We start from the raw sequence: 15,013 nt of genomic DNA, 5'->3' as shown, positions 1-15,013 counted from the left end.
TTTCATAGTAGTGAAGAGAGCCTGGGGGTTGGGGAGGCAGCACAGGAACTGGGAAATGGATGCAATGTTACACTCAGATGACAGCAATAAATTCAGCTGTTCTACTCCATGGCAGGATGTCTAGAGTTAACTGTATCCTACCATATTTTCCAAAAAAGGCTGAAAAGAAGGATTCTGAATATTGTGACCACAGAGAACTAATAAATAATAACTACACAAGGTAACAGAGATAGTCAGTCAATCCCTTGCTTTCATCATTACACAAGGTACATATGCATGGATTAAAATGTCCCGCTCTACTCTTTAATTGTATAACTATACTAGAGAGCAAATTGGTTTTAAGGACATAGAAATAAACAATGCTGAAGTTCATGTGAGACCAGGAAATGCCCTGCATTTCCAAAGAAATTCTGAGAAATCCAAACTACATTGGATGCATGACACTCCCTGATATGAAATTGCACTCAAACTCTAGGGACCTGCTTCTGCATGGATGAGTGGAAGAGAACAGAGAACCTGTAAACCCACACACTTCATACCACCTGATGCTGGATGAAATACACAATGATGAATAATGGGGAAAGAACTCCCTTTTCAATAGTCTTGGGATAAATGGCGAGCCATATGCAGAAGAGTAAGTAACACGAGGCATCTACTTCTCACCATGTATCAAAGTTCACTCAGATGAATGAAAGATGTAAATGGAAGACCTCAAAGTACAAAAATCCTACAAGAGACCCTAGGAAATACTCTTCTTGACATCAGCTTTCACAAAGCATTTATATGCCTAAGACCCCCATGACACTGCAACAACATCAATAATCGACATGTGGGACCTAATACACTAAAGAGCCACCACACAACACAAGAAATTACCCACAGAGTAGACAGACGACATACAAGATGAGAGAAAATGTTCCCAAACTATGCACCAGACCAAGTTCTAATATCCAGAATCTACCTTAAAGACCTTACACAAATCAATTAGCAAAACCACCCTCATAATTAATAGGCAATGGATATAAACACAGACTTCTCAAAAGATGATGATGAGCAAACAACGAATTGAAAATATGCTCAACCTAATTATCAGAGAAATATAAATCAAAAGCACAATGAGATATATCTCACGCTGGTCAGAATGGTGATAACGCAGTTAAAAAAAAAAAGGGCACTGCTGAGGCAGCAGAGAAAGGGGATACTGGTACACTTTTGGTGAAAATGTAAAGTAGTTCAGACACCATGGAAAGCACTTCGGAGATTGCTCAAAGAACTTGAACCAGAACTACCATTTGACCCAGCAATCCCACCACTGGGGTATACACAGAGGAAAAGAAATCCTTCTTTCCAAAACACACATGCACACAAATGGTCATGGCAGCAGTATTTACAATGGCAAACACGTGAAATCAGCCTAGGTACCTGTCAACAGTGGATCCGAAAAGGAAAATGTGGTACATATATACCACAAAAAACTAGGCAGGAATTAAAAGAAAAAAGAAGGAAATCATGTCCTTGGCAGCAACATGAAAGGAGCTGGAGGCCATTATCTAAAGAGAAATAAGGAAAAAACAGAACATCAAATGCCACATGTTCTCACTTAGAAGGTGGAGCTAACATTGAATACACCCTACCGTAAAAGTGAAAACAACAAACACTGGTGACTATCCGATGAAAAAGGATGAAGGGATGAGGTATGCGCTGAAGACCTACCTGGTGGGTCCACCCACTGCCTGCATGATAAGGTTGCTTAGACCGCAAGTCGCAATGTCATGCAATATACCAAAGGCAGTAACTAATGCGTTTGTACCCTTTAGACTATAATAAACATAGAAATTATGTTAAAAAATACAAACTTAGAAGCTAAAAGCACGAATGAAAAACACAAACTTTTATAATTATCCAAACAATCTTTTATTGGCATAAACTAAGAAAATGGACAGAATGAGGAAATCAAATACTCAACCCCAATTTACATTTAGTGAACACGGTTTTCAAAAGAACACCAAAAAGATGCAATGGGAAAAAAAGAGCCTGTTCAATAGATGATTTTGAGCAAACTGAATATTCACATACAGAACACTGAAATAGGACCCTTATGTCACACAACACAAAAATCAATGCAAAATACATTAAAGACCTAAAACTCAATTCTGAAACCACAAAACTCCTACAAGAAAACATAGGGTGTGCATTATTTTAGAAAAGAAATCCATACATGTAGGCTGCTAAAGGTATTTAAAAAACATTAAAACAAAGGAAACACTCCAAGAAAACACCCATAGACAATGTAATGGCTTGTCGTTTTCACTGAAAAGCTGGGGACCCGGTTCCACAGAACAGTGGAACAGATTAGAAGACCCAGATATAAACCTGCACACCTGAAGCCATCTGATATTTGGAAAAAAAATCAACAACACTAAGCAATGGAGAAAGGACTCCCTATTAGTAAGTGATGCTGGGATAAGTGGTTAGCTAGATGTAGAAGAAGTAACACTGGGCCCCTATGTGTCACCATGTACAGAAAGCAACTCAAAATGAATCAAAGATTGAAATGGAAAACCCTGGGCTGGGCGCGGTGGCTCATTCCTGGAATCCAAGCACTTTGGGAGGCCGAAGTAGGCAGATGACTTGAGGTCCTGGTGTTCGAGACCACCCTGGCTGACATGGTGAAGCCCTATCTCTAATGAAAAAACAAAAGTTAGCTGGGCGTGGTGGCATGTGCCTGTACTCCCAGCTACTCAGGAGAATGAGGCAGAAGAATCACTTGAACCCAGAAGCTGGAAGGTGCAGTGAGCCGAGATTGCTCCATTGCATTCCAGCTTGTATGAGAGAGCCAGACTTGGTCTGTAAATAAATACATAAATACATAAAAATCCAATACCTGAAACTATTAAAAAAAATCCTGCATGAGAATCTAGCAAATACCCTTCTTGACAGAGGCTTTGGCAAAGCATTTATATGTCAAGTCCCCAAAAGCAATGGCAACAAAAACAATTACTGATAAGTGGGACGTAATACACAAAAGAGCCGCTGCACAGAACAAGAAACAACCACAGAGTCAGCACACAGCCTATAGAATGAGGGAACATACTCCCCAACTATGCATCTGAAAAATGTCTAATATCCAGGATTTACCATAAAGACCTTAAACAAATAAAATCAGAAAAAAACCCAATTTATAAAACGGTAAGGGACATGAACACACGCTTAAAAGAAGGTGTACCAGTAACCAATGAGCGTGAAAACATGTTCAATTTCACTGATCATCAGAGAAATGCAAATCAGAAACATACTGAGATACCATCTCACACTGGTCAGAATGGCAATTATGACACACAGTCTACAACAACAGAGGCTGGTGGGGCAGATGAGCAAAGAAATGCAGGTCCACTGTTGGAGGAAATGCAAACTACTTCAGATCCCCTGGAGAGCAGTGTGGACATTTCTCAAAGAACCTAAAAGAGAACTACCACCCAACGCTGCAATCCCACTCCTAAGGATCTACCCGAAGGAACATACTTCCATGAAAAACACATATGCACATCAGATTGCCAGGTCCCCACTGATGAGGCCTTTACTGAGGAGGCCACCACTAACCAGGCCCCTGCTGATCAGGTCCCAGCTGACTAGGTCCTGATGACCAGGTCATCTCTGACCATGGTCCACTGACAAGGCCCCTGAGCAGCAGTGCTCAAAGTCTCATTACAATGTCCCCCTCAGCTCACAGACCCCGCCTCCCTGCATGTGTGCCCAGAGGTCAGGCCCTGGGGTCTTTTTTGGGACACTGCCTTTCCTCCAAGACACAGGGAGAGACAGTCAGCCTCAGGCTCCAGGTGACCAGCTCCACACTCACCCCAAAGGCCCTCTGGGCCCAACTCAAAAGAGACAGTAAGCAGCCTGGCACTGCCTGGAGATGCCATCTACCCTATTCCTGAGTGTCAGAGTGTGAAGAACGGAGGGACATTTGGCAGAAGAGACACCCTGTGCTGCTGGGTCTCCCAGGGCCCTTCCCACAGACCCCAATCTAAAGACACAGCACAGAGGCTACACGAAGACTAATCCACAACCTTTGAGGCTGAGTCAGGGACCACATGAGCACTGTCCCCAGACAGTCACAAGGCCCTTTGCTTGTTTCTTGGTACCTCAGTGGATGCAGCAGCAGTTTTTCTGTTGGGGACCAGTAAGCACGTGCTGGGGAGGACTCGCTTGTGCTTCCTCAGTGGCTCCACCTCTGCTTCTAAGAAAAATCACTCATTCCAGGGCTGGGGCAGAAAAAATACAAGATTAGATGACATCTTGTGCCAGAAACTAAAAAAGTGCTGATGGAGTAACAGGGACAAATCAAAAAGACATAAAATCAGCTTGAAATCTAATCTTGGGGAACTGGAGCACCAGAATCATGAGCTTTCCCTCCTCTCTTATTTATTGGTTTCATTTCTCCATGTAGAACAAAGACGAGAACAAGAAAATAATCATCTGGCAACCATCGTAGTAATAATTGTTAAAACACAAGTCATCCATGAAAGGCTAAATCTAGTGGGTTCTGAGGAGTAACCAGATATTTACAGAGCCTCAAAGTAGCTCCATACAAAATACGGTTGAACTACAAAAAGAAAATTGTAACATTAGCATGGACAAACCTGGCAGGTACTCCTTAACTATCCTAAGTAATAAAAACTGTAAAATGCAAATAAGCCTTCTATGACCTTTACTAAAGTATCAATGATGACTTGGTTGTTTGGCTAAAAGTATCAATGATGACTTGGTTGTTTGGCTGTTTAAACAGCTGACATTTGGGCAATTTGAGTATGTCAAACTTAATAAAAATGGTTTTTGTTTGCAAGATCCACTTAAAACTTAAGGAGGCTAAAAAAAATCATTTAAAATACCCTATAAATTATCATCATACATATGATACAAAAATATCCTACACTTCAGTAAATATTGTAATGTTAAATATTTTATGAGAAACAATTAAAAATGTTCTGTAAATAGCGCAGTAATAAAGTTTTATAATCTTTTAAATCGTACAGTTTTTCCTTAACACTTCATGGTTAAATATTCTCTTCATTAGATGTGGCTTACCAGTGGATTCTAGAGAAGAAAGTAGACGGGAGCAAGTGTCCAACACAGCAACAGCTGGAAAGAAAAAGAAAGAATTTTGTTCTTTACCTAGAACACTTCAGTTAACTAAGTGTGAGTTAGAAAACTAAAGAACTGAGAACTTTATCAGAGTTAATAAGAATGAGAAATATGTATGTACATTTACAATACAAAATTACTATTAAATAATTTACACATGGCATTAATTCTAATTGTGTTTAAATATCAGAGCTTTTTCATTCTTCATTCATGTAATCAACAGCTACGTGCTAAGGTACTAGAACCAGCACAGGAATTATAAGATGAAGATGATATGGTCCACCTCTCAACAGTCCATATGCTATTAACCTAAAAAAACAGAAGGCAGGCAATGTCCACATACAGTCATAGATACCATGACAGGTATACAGCAGGGCACTACTGGAACACACAGAAGTAACATCTAGCCCACTTTTATGTCAATATCGTAGGCTTTCTGGTGGAGGAGATAACATAGGTTGATACCTGAAGGACAGGGAAAACCTTGCCAGATAGAGGGAAGAGGCTAAGGCAAAGAGCCTGAGGTGAGGAAGCGCCCTGCGGAGTTCGTTTGGTGCTAGAGCAAAGGGCAGAATGTGGTAAGTGGAAAGAGACAAGGCTGAGTAACTTGACAAGAATCACATTGACGTGGGTATTTCTATTTCATGGTGAAAAATTTGGAACTTTTCCTGAGAACAGATGTAAGCCGATGACACAGTAAATGACAGGAGATTTAAAATGTCTCCTGTCAAGTGACTGCTTATGAAGGGCTATTGCTCAGCTAAGGATTTTGAAATGAGTCTGAGGTCTGTTGGCCTTCAATCTCTATCAAAATCCTGAGAACTTGATGATGACTTTGTTTTCTGAGAACTGTTTCAGTGTGCAGGCTGACAGTTCCATGAGGATGGCAAGATTGAAGAAATTGTAGAGCCAGTGAAAAAGAGATGCATAGACTTCTTTGGAATTTTTTAAGCTATGGAACATGATAAATTTATGGTGAATAAGTAGAGTCTTCTCCGTGAAAGTTTTTGTTTTCACATCTTTCATTAGATGTGTCTAACAAAAAAAACAAAACAAAACAAAACAAAACTTGACACAGTATCTACTAACCCAACAATGAAAAATAATGCCATTTGCTATTTACATTTTATTTCTAAAATAAACCTAAATTTAATTAATAAATTTTGGAAACATACTTCTCTTTGTTTCTCTAATTATTTGTTCTACACAGTCCAGCTCCATCTAAAATAAGTAAAAATAATAATAATGTTTAAGTTAAACAAGAAACATTACTATGAAAATAATATGTCACTTATAAAATGTGGCCTTTAGTACTTTTAGTGACTAGACTTAACTCGAAGTTTGCTTAAATAGAAAAATAATCACATAAATAAAGTAAAATTTCTACTTATTTTAAGTTTAGATAACAGAGGATGTATCTGTGTAATGCTGTTTAGAGTAATCTGACAAAAATACAGTTAATATTGGTCTACTGAATATACATGATTTTAGAAAGGTAGTGTTTTATTAGTACAAAGGTTAAACGATGGCCAGGCATGGTGGCTCATGCCTGTAATCCCAGCACTTGGGGAGGCCAAGGCAGGCAGATCACGAGATCAGGAGAGCGAGACCATCCTGGCAAACACGGGGAAACCCCAGTTCTACTAAAAATACAAAAATTAGCTGGGTGTGGTGACACACACCTGTCCCAGCTACTTGGGAGGCTAAGGCAGGAGAATTGCTTGAAACCAGGAAGTGGAGATTGCAGTGAGCCAAGATTGCACCACTATACTCCAGCCTGGTGACAGAGTGAGACCCTGTCTCAAAAAAAAAAAAATTAAAAAATTAAATAAAGTCATCTTTTGCAATGAATGCATTGCTTTGAAATTCTTAGCAAAACTCTGCCCTTTATAAAGTTTAATCCATGTTTTACTTCAATAAATTTTATCTTAAAAAGAAATTTCTATTCTCTACTCATAGCAAACTTTTTTATAGTAAATTTTTCTTTCTTTCTTTTTTTTTCTAGTTTGTAGTCTAAATTAAGGTGGTACCTGTGTAGGTTTCTTCCAAAGGTATATTGAGGGATGCCAAATTTTGGAGTACAATTGAACCCATCACATAGGTAGTGAGCATAGGACCCAATAAGTAGTCTTTCAAACCTGGCCGACTCTGTCCCTCCCTGTTCTTATTTCCCAGTGTCTATTATTCCCATGTTTATGACAACATGCACCCGATGTGTAGCTCCCACATGAGTGAAAACACGAGATATCTGGTTTCTGTTTCTGCGCTAGTTTGCTTAGGATAGTGGATTCCAGCTGTATCCATATTGCTGCAAAGGACATGATTTTGTTCTTTTTATGGCTGCAGAGTATTCCATGGTATATATGGAATTTTCCAATCTACCTTGAATTTTCAATCTACCTTGGAGGCACCAGGATTGACTCCATGTCTTTGCTATTGTGCACAGTGCTGCAATGAACATACATGTGCATGCATCTTTGTTACAATGATTTATTGTCCTTTCGGTATACCCCTAGTATAGGAATGGGGTTGCTGCATCCAATGGTCATTCTTAGTTCTTAATTTCCAAACTGCTCTCCATAGTAGCTGAACTAATTTACATTGCCCCAAACGGTGTGTGTTTCCTTTTCTCCACAGCCTCCCCAAAATCTTTTTTTTTTTTTTTTTTTTTTTGTACTTTTAAACAAAAGTCATTCTGGTGTGAAATGGTATCTCACTGATGTTTTCTGATGATTAGCAATGGTAAGCATTTGTTAATATGTTTGTCAGCCACTTACATGTGTTATTTTGAGAAGTGTCTGTTCATGTTCTTTTCCCATTTTTACTGGTGTTATTTATTTTTTGCTTGTTGATTTGTTTAGGTCTCTTATGGATTCTGGATAACAGGTGTTTGCTGTATCCATAGTTTGTGAATATTTTCTTCCATTCTTTAGGCTGTCTGTTTAATCCCGTGATAGTTTCTCATGCTGTGCAGAAGCTCTTTAGCTTAATTAGATCACACTTGTCAATTTTTGTTATTCTTGCAATTGCCTTTGAGAACTTAGCCATAAATTAATTGACAAGTATGATGTCCAGAAGAGTACTTCCTACATTTTCTTCCAGGATTTTTATAGTCAGAGAACGTACTCTTAAGAAAAGCACAAAACTTTTTTGTTTTTGAGATGGAGTCTCCATCACCCAGGCTATAGTGCAGTGGTATGATCTTGGCTCACTGCAACATCTGTCTCCTGGGTTCAAGTGATTCTCCTGCCTCAGCTTCCCGAATATCTGAGATTACACATGCTTGCCAATACACCTTGCTAGTTTTTGTATTTTTAGTAGAGACAGGCTTCATGATGTTGGCCAGGCTGATCTCAAACTCCTGACCTCAAGTGATCTGCCTGCCTCGGCCTCCCAAAATGTTGGGATTACAAGTGTGAGCCACCATGCCTGGTCAAGCACAAAGCTTTTAACATAAAAATGGAAATGAACATTTTAGTGTTTTGTGTAATTTATAAAATGCAATTATTTTGAATTCTATTATATAATAAACATCCATATGTGGGGTAAAGTGTTTGGATGCCAATAATTCAGTTGTGATTATGGGTGGGAAGAGTTGAGATGGTGCAAATAAACTTTTTAAAAATTTTTTTATTTTCAAGATGGAGTCTCGCTCTGTCACCTAGGCTGGAGTGCAGTGGTGTGATCTCGGCTCACTGCAACCTCCACCTCCCGGGTTCAAGCATTTCTCTGCCTCAGCCTCCCTAGTAGCTGGGATTACAGGTGCCCACCACAACACCCAGCTAATTTTTTTTGTACTTTTAGTAGAGATGGAGTTTCACCGTCTTGGCCAGGCTGGTCTGAACTCCTGACCTCATGACACACCTGCCTCGACCTCCCAAAGTGCTGGGATTACAGGCATGAGCCACCGTGCCTGGCCGGTGCAAAGAAACTTTAAAAGTGACATGAGCCAGGCACGGTGGCTCATACCTGTAATCCCAGCACTGTGGGAGGCTGAGGCAGGCAGATCACAAGGTCAGGAGTTTGAGAACAGTCTGCTCAAGACGGTGAAACCCTGTCTCTACTAAAAATACAAACATTAGCTGGGTGTAATGGCAGGCGCCTGTAGTCTCAGCTATGCGGGAGGCTGAGGTGGGAGAATTGCTTGAACCTGGGAGGTGGAGGTTGCAGTGAGCCAAGATGGCGCCACACACTCCAGCCTGGGTGACAGAGTGAGACACTGCCTCCAAAAAAAAAAAAAAAAGAGAGGCGGTGTGAACCACAGCTAAACTATGATCAGTTAGAAAGTAAGCCAAAGCATCTCAAAGTATATCATCAGTTATCAGGCAATAACATGCTATTTCTAAAACCTAACTTAAATGCAGATTTTAAAGACATTTTAAACATGTCAGTTTAGTCACGTTTATTGAATAAAGTTAGCAAATGGGTATCTCTTGAAAATGAGAGCTCCAGGGAATTAAAAAATGTAAAGTGCCCATTTCCTTTCTGTGCTAACACAGCTAATTATGATCTTTACTTAAAACGCATAAATGAACAGAACAACTCAGTATTTCACCAAATTAAAAACAAGAATTATATTAGAGAAGTGAAACCCATAAAAGAAACGGTCATATAACTAACCTCAGTCAAGTAGTTCTTGCAGTTATTTGAAGTCTGTGGATTTGAAGTAGGAATTCTTACGGGCATTTGGGGAATATATTTTCTGTTGAGTCCTATACAGGGAAGATTTTCAACACAAGGTGACTCTGGGTCTCGCCTTATAGGAAGAGTGCTGAGAAAATATTTCACCTGCTCGTTCTCCATAAGGAGCTTGGTGTTGATCATTGCTATTTTCTTATTCGATCTGTAAAGATAGCAAAGACAAATGCTTAGTGTTTCATTTTTCCTTAAATGACTCTTAATGACTTGCAGTTTTTAAAAACTTGCCCTGAGAGTAAACCAAATTACCCACTAAACAGTGTTTTCACATCGAAGATGTGTGAGAGCATATCTGTTGTAAGGAATTATAATTTTAAAATAATTCTAAAGGAGCACCTGTGTTTCTAAGGTGATTTATACTGAACAAGCAGTTCAAACAAAGTAGACAAGGAAGAGATAATGGTTGTCAGTGATGTATGGCTCAAAAGGCAATACTTGCTGCCTTCTAAAATGGCTCTACTTGTAAGATTCTGAAGTTCCGTTAGAAATACTTGTATTTAAAAGGTAACAAAGCGGGAAAATGAATATACTGATTTGCTTGATTATAAGAACCACTTCACTAGAAATAATTATATCAAAACATCATGTTGTACTCCTTAATGTAGGTTAAGAAAACTAAAATGAACAAAAAAAATCTAGGAATACTTGTGTTGAGTAAACCAGTTTTAGGCTTCACCCTTGTACATTTCACCCATTATCTAGGAACAATTAAACATTCGGCACTGAGGAATAATTCAGAGAAACAGCTCCTGGGGAGAACTAGATTGGCTGGTGATCAAAAAGAACTGAAGCATCTCTGAAGGCAATTAGCCCCCAGCACTGTGACCAAGGCACTGGAGGTGCGGCTTGTTCTCTCTGCCTTCCACACACTCCTTCAGGCTGAACAAGGTGTTATTTTTTAACCACTTTGTGAATTACACTTCTTTAAATTCCTGTGATAATTATTCACCATTGCACAAGGATGCCTTTCTGTAACATCTTAAAAATGTTACACAAATAGTCTTTCTTGAGGCACCCTCTAGTGATAATACTAAAGATCACAATCAAAAACAATCGTGCCCAGAGTAGCAGTACCACTTGACACTTTGGGTTTAGGTTGTGATCTACCAAAAATTAAATTAAAATCATTAATATTTCTATTTAGGGAAATTCTGACAGGTAATCTTATAACAAGATCACTTTATTAATTATAAAACTTCAAAAATACTTAGTGAAAAAAACTAACAGATCAGGTTAACTACATGAGACTTTTCAGGGGAAAAAAGCCATACAAAAGCAAAAAAACAAAAAAAAAGTGAGAGGAGAGACAGAAACTATCCTTGACTAACATTTATTTACTAACATTATTTTCCAAAATTACATGATCAAATTAGCGTTCACTTCCTACTAATATCCTGAAGCCATCTCACTAAAAATTATGCTTTCAAAACAAATTAATGAGCTTAATTCATTCCCTATGAGTGTATGTTTTGACTTACTTCATTAATGTTTTTGACACGGAATTGTTAGCTTTCAATGCTATTGCAAAAGCTTCCTTATATTCTTCTAATTCAGTTGTAACCTCTTTATAAGCAGTCTTCATTTCGGAGAATTTACATTCCGCATCTTTAAGCTCGACTTTCTTCTTATTTAGTGAAGTCATATTATCCTTATTTAACTGCTCTAATTGTTTTTCATACTGTGCTTTCCCTAAAACAAATGAAAAGAATACACTTTTAAAACAATTATAACCTAATTATTATGTTTGTTGCCTTTCACTTTGAGTCAGTGATTCAAAGAGCAATTTTGAACATGTTAAAAAAAGAGGCTGAAGCTTAAAATGTTTATCAGCAATATCAAAACTAATAACTGAATTCACAATTAAGTCTGATTTATAAAAATTTGAAATCATAATTATGTTAGTATTAATGTAATCTGGTCATATAAAAATAGAATCCATTCATAATTTTAAAAAGTGATCAATGAACGATGTAGCTAAGACCAATTCAAAAGTATCACATGATTTCTAAATCACAAGTTTTTCTTATGCCAACTGGTCTTAATCATCAAATGACTCCATAGTGAGAACCAAGAGTTTGAGGCTGCAGTGAACTATGATCAAACCACTGTCTCCAGCCCGGGTGACTACAGTTGCCCAGAGCCCAGACTACACTAGCAAGATCCTGTCTCTTAACAACAACAAAAAAGCTCAAAGAACTAGGGGAAGGTAGTTTGGTTAATGGATATAGAATTACAGTTAGATAAGAGGAATGAGTTCTGGTATTCTGCGGCATTGTAGAGTGAATATGGTTAACTATGATTTATTGTATATTTTTTAAAAGCCAGAAGATTTTGAATGTTCACAATTCAAAGAAATGAAAAATGGTTGAAGTAGTAAATGTGCTAGTCAGCTTGATCATTACATCCTATATACGTGTATCAAAATATCACTAACCCATAATTATGGATATATGTGTCAAAAGAAAAGCTATATTCATCCCATTTAAAAAAACCGAATATAGGCCAACCTTACTGACTTCCTCCTAATGAATAGAATGCAGTAAAAGGGATACCATGTGGCTTCTCTATCCCAGACTGCTTTCACTTAGAATCCAGCCCCCAGATTGTCAGCACACACAGGCCACAAAGAGAACCTGGCAGTGCCAGTGTCAGTATTCATGCTGCCTGCCCAAACAAAGGTTCCAGCCAATGGCCAGCATCAACCATCAAACACATGGGTGAACAAAGGCTTCAGATGATTCCATTTCCCCAACTGATCAGCTGTTCCTAGGGAAGCTGAGAGCAGCAGAGACAAGCTGTCCTGGCCAAACTTTTTCCAAACCACAGGTTCATTAACAAAAAAAAAGTTTTTCTTTTAAGCCACAAAACTCTGGGTAATTGTTAGAAAAATAAGTTTCAAAAAGAGACAACAGGAAACACAACATGCAACAGAAAAGAGTCTCCTTTAAAGTAGGATATAATAAATGTTGAGGTTAATTTATTGATGGCAAACATTACTGAGAAGCAGCAGATAACCAGGAGAGAGACATAAGCTGCTGAGGAGGAACTTTTCCTAAAACCCCTTCAATTATGAACTCTAATAACAAGGCGAGGGTTCCCCTCAAGTTAGGAAATAAGACTGGGAAGCAAGAAGACATATGATTTGAAAAACAACTAGAAATACTTGGTTACATAATCAAAATCAGACATTGACCTAATTTCAATTAACTAAATTTCTAAAAGGTAAGCTTTGAGTGTTTATTAATCAATCTAGTATTTAATTTTTATTTTCCTTTTCTCAATAAGGAAATAAGGAGAACATTATGGAGTGATTTTCTGTCCTCGCAGAAGTAAAATAAACAATGTACTTTGAGTGTTAAGAAATCCAATGCAATTTCTCCTTTACCTTACTCCAAGCTTGTTTGTATGGAGACATTAAGACCATCCCATCTCTGTGTTATACCACAAGGCTTCTCTATAGCACACAAGCTGGCTCTGAAATTTTGAAAGTCAAAATACTAATCTACTATGTGTCTCTGATAAATTGCCTGAACATTACCTGATTTTTAAGTGCTGCACTCCTAAGACTTTTTCTTGGAATGAGTTAAACTTTATATTCTAAGAATCCTCTGCTGAGCTAGAAAGCAGAGCTGTGCATCTCTGTTTCAGTAAAAGGAGCTCTACACAGGGAGCTGTGGTTTCTGAGAATGCAAGATCTGCACCAAGAAAAGGATTAGCCACACAGTGCTACACAACAGAACTAGCTACCGGGTGGAAAGAGGATCTGCAAACTGAAAGATGATGACTTCACTTGATTTCCACTGAGGAAAGCTGGTGGCCCAGACTTAAACTTCTCCTTCCTGGATGGTAAATATCTATGGGAGATTCTATGAATTATAATGAGTTAGCAAAACATAATGCACTAAATATTAGACTATGTCAGCAGATCCTGTGACCAAAACTTAATGAAAATAAAATGACAGCAGGAGGCAATGGAAAAGATACTACAGATTTGAATGGAGAAAAAAAGAAATAAAGTATGTCTTGTAGGCCTGGCTTCCCATCAAATCTTAGAGTAAGTAAGGTATAAGCTGTCCAGAGACTCCTCTGAGACACAAAAGGTGAAGTTAAAGATATTCCACTAAATTTAATTTTTATTATGACATAAGACAACTGGTAATATGCAACATGATTAAAGAAACTTCTCAGTAAATTCAATTTGACCTTGGCATAAGAATAGACATAAACAAACTAAGAGTTGATGATCTAAAAATAAACCTGCACATTTACAGTCAATTGATTTCATATAAGGTTAACAAAAGAACAAAATGGGAAAAGAATAGTCTCTTCAACAAATGGTGCTGGAACAACTGGGTATCCACATGCAAAAAAATATATAAATTTGGACCAAATATCTTATTTAAAAATTAACTCAAAATAAAACAGTTAACTGTAACAGCGAAAACTATAAAACCCTCAGAAGAAAACACTGGCATAAATCTTTGTGACTGCATTTGGCAGTGTTTTCTTAGCTATGACTCCAAAGGAAAAATGGATTCAATGAACTTCAAAATTGAAAACTGCTGTGCCTGAGAAGACAGTATCAAGAAATGAAAAGGCAAGACACTAAGTAGAAGAAAGTATGTGAAAAGCATATGGCTGATAAGTGACTTACATATATAAGACATGTAAAGAACATTTGCAATTCATAAGTAACAAGATAACTCAATTTTAAAAATGGGCAAAGATTTTGAACAGATACATCTGCAAAGAAGATACAAAGATGGATAATGAGCACATTAATAGATGCTTGATGTAATTAGTCTTTAGGAAAATGTAAATCAAAACCACATGTGGTATCACTTCACACCACAGGATAAAAATCTTTGTTCAATAAAAAAAGAAAGTAAGTGTTAGGAAAAACGTAGAGAAATTAAAACCTTACCCAATGCTGCTGGGAAAGTAAAGTGGTGCAGCCACTTTGGAAAACAAACTGGTAGCTCCCCAAAAAGTTACACATGAAGTCACCATATGACCCAGAAATTCCAGTCATAAGTATATGCTCCAGGAAAATAAAAACATATGCAAGCACAAAAACTCATACATAAATGTTTACAGCAGCATTATTCACAGGAGTCAAAAAGTGGAAAGAACCAAAACACCCATCACCTTTGGGTGGGAAAGAACCCAA

The sequence above is a fragment of the Macaca fascicularis genome, chromosome 10, assembly GCF_037993035.2.
Source record: "Macaca fascicularis isolate 582-1 chromosome 10, T2T-MFA8v1.1".
NCBI lineage: Eukaryota > Metazoa > Chordata > Mammalia > Primates > Cercopithecidae > Macaca > Macaca fascicularis.
Note: the sequence above shows the minus strand (reverse complement) of the source record.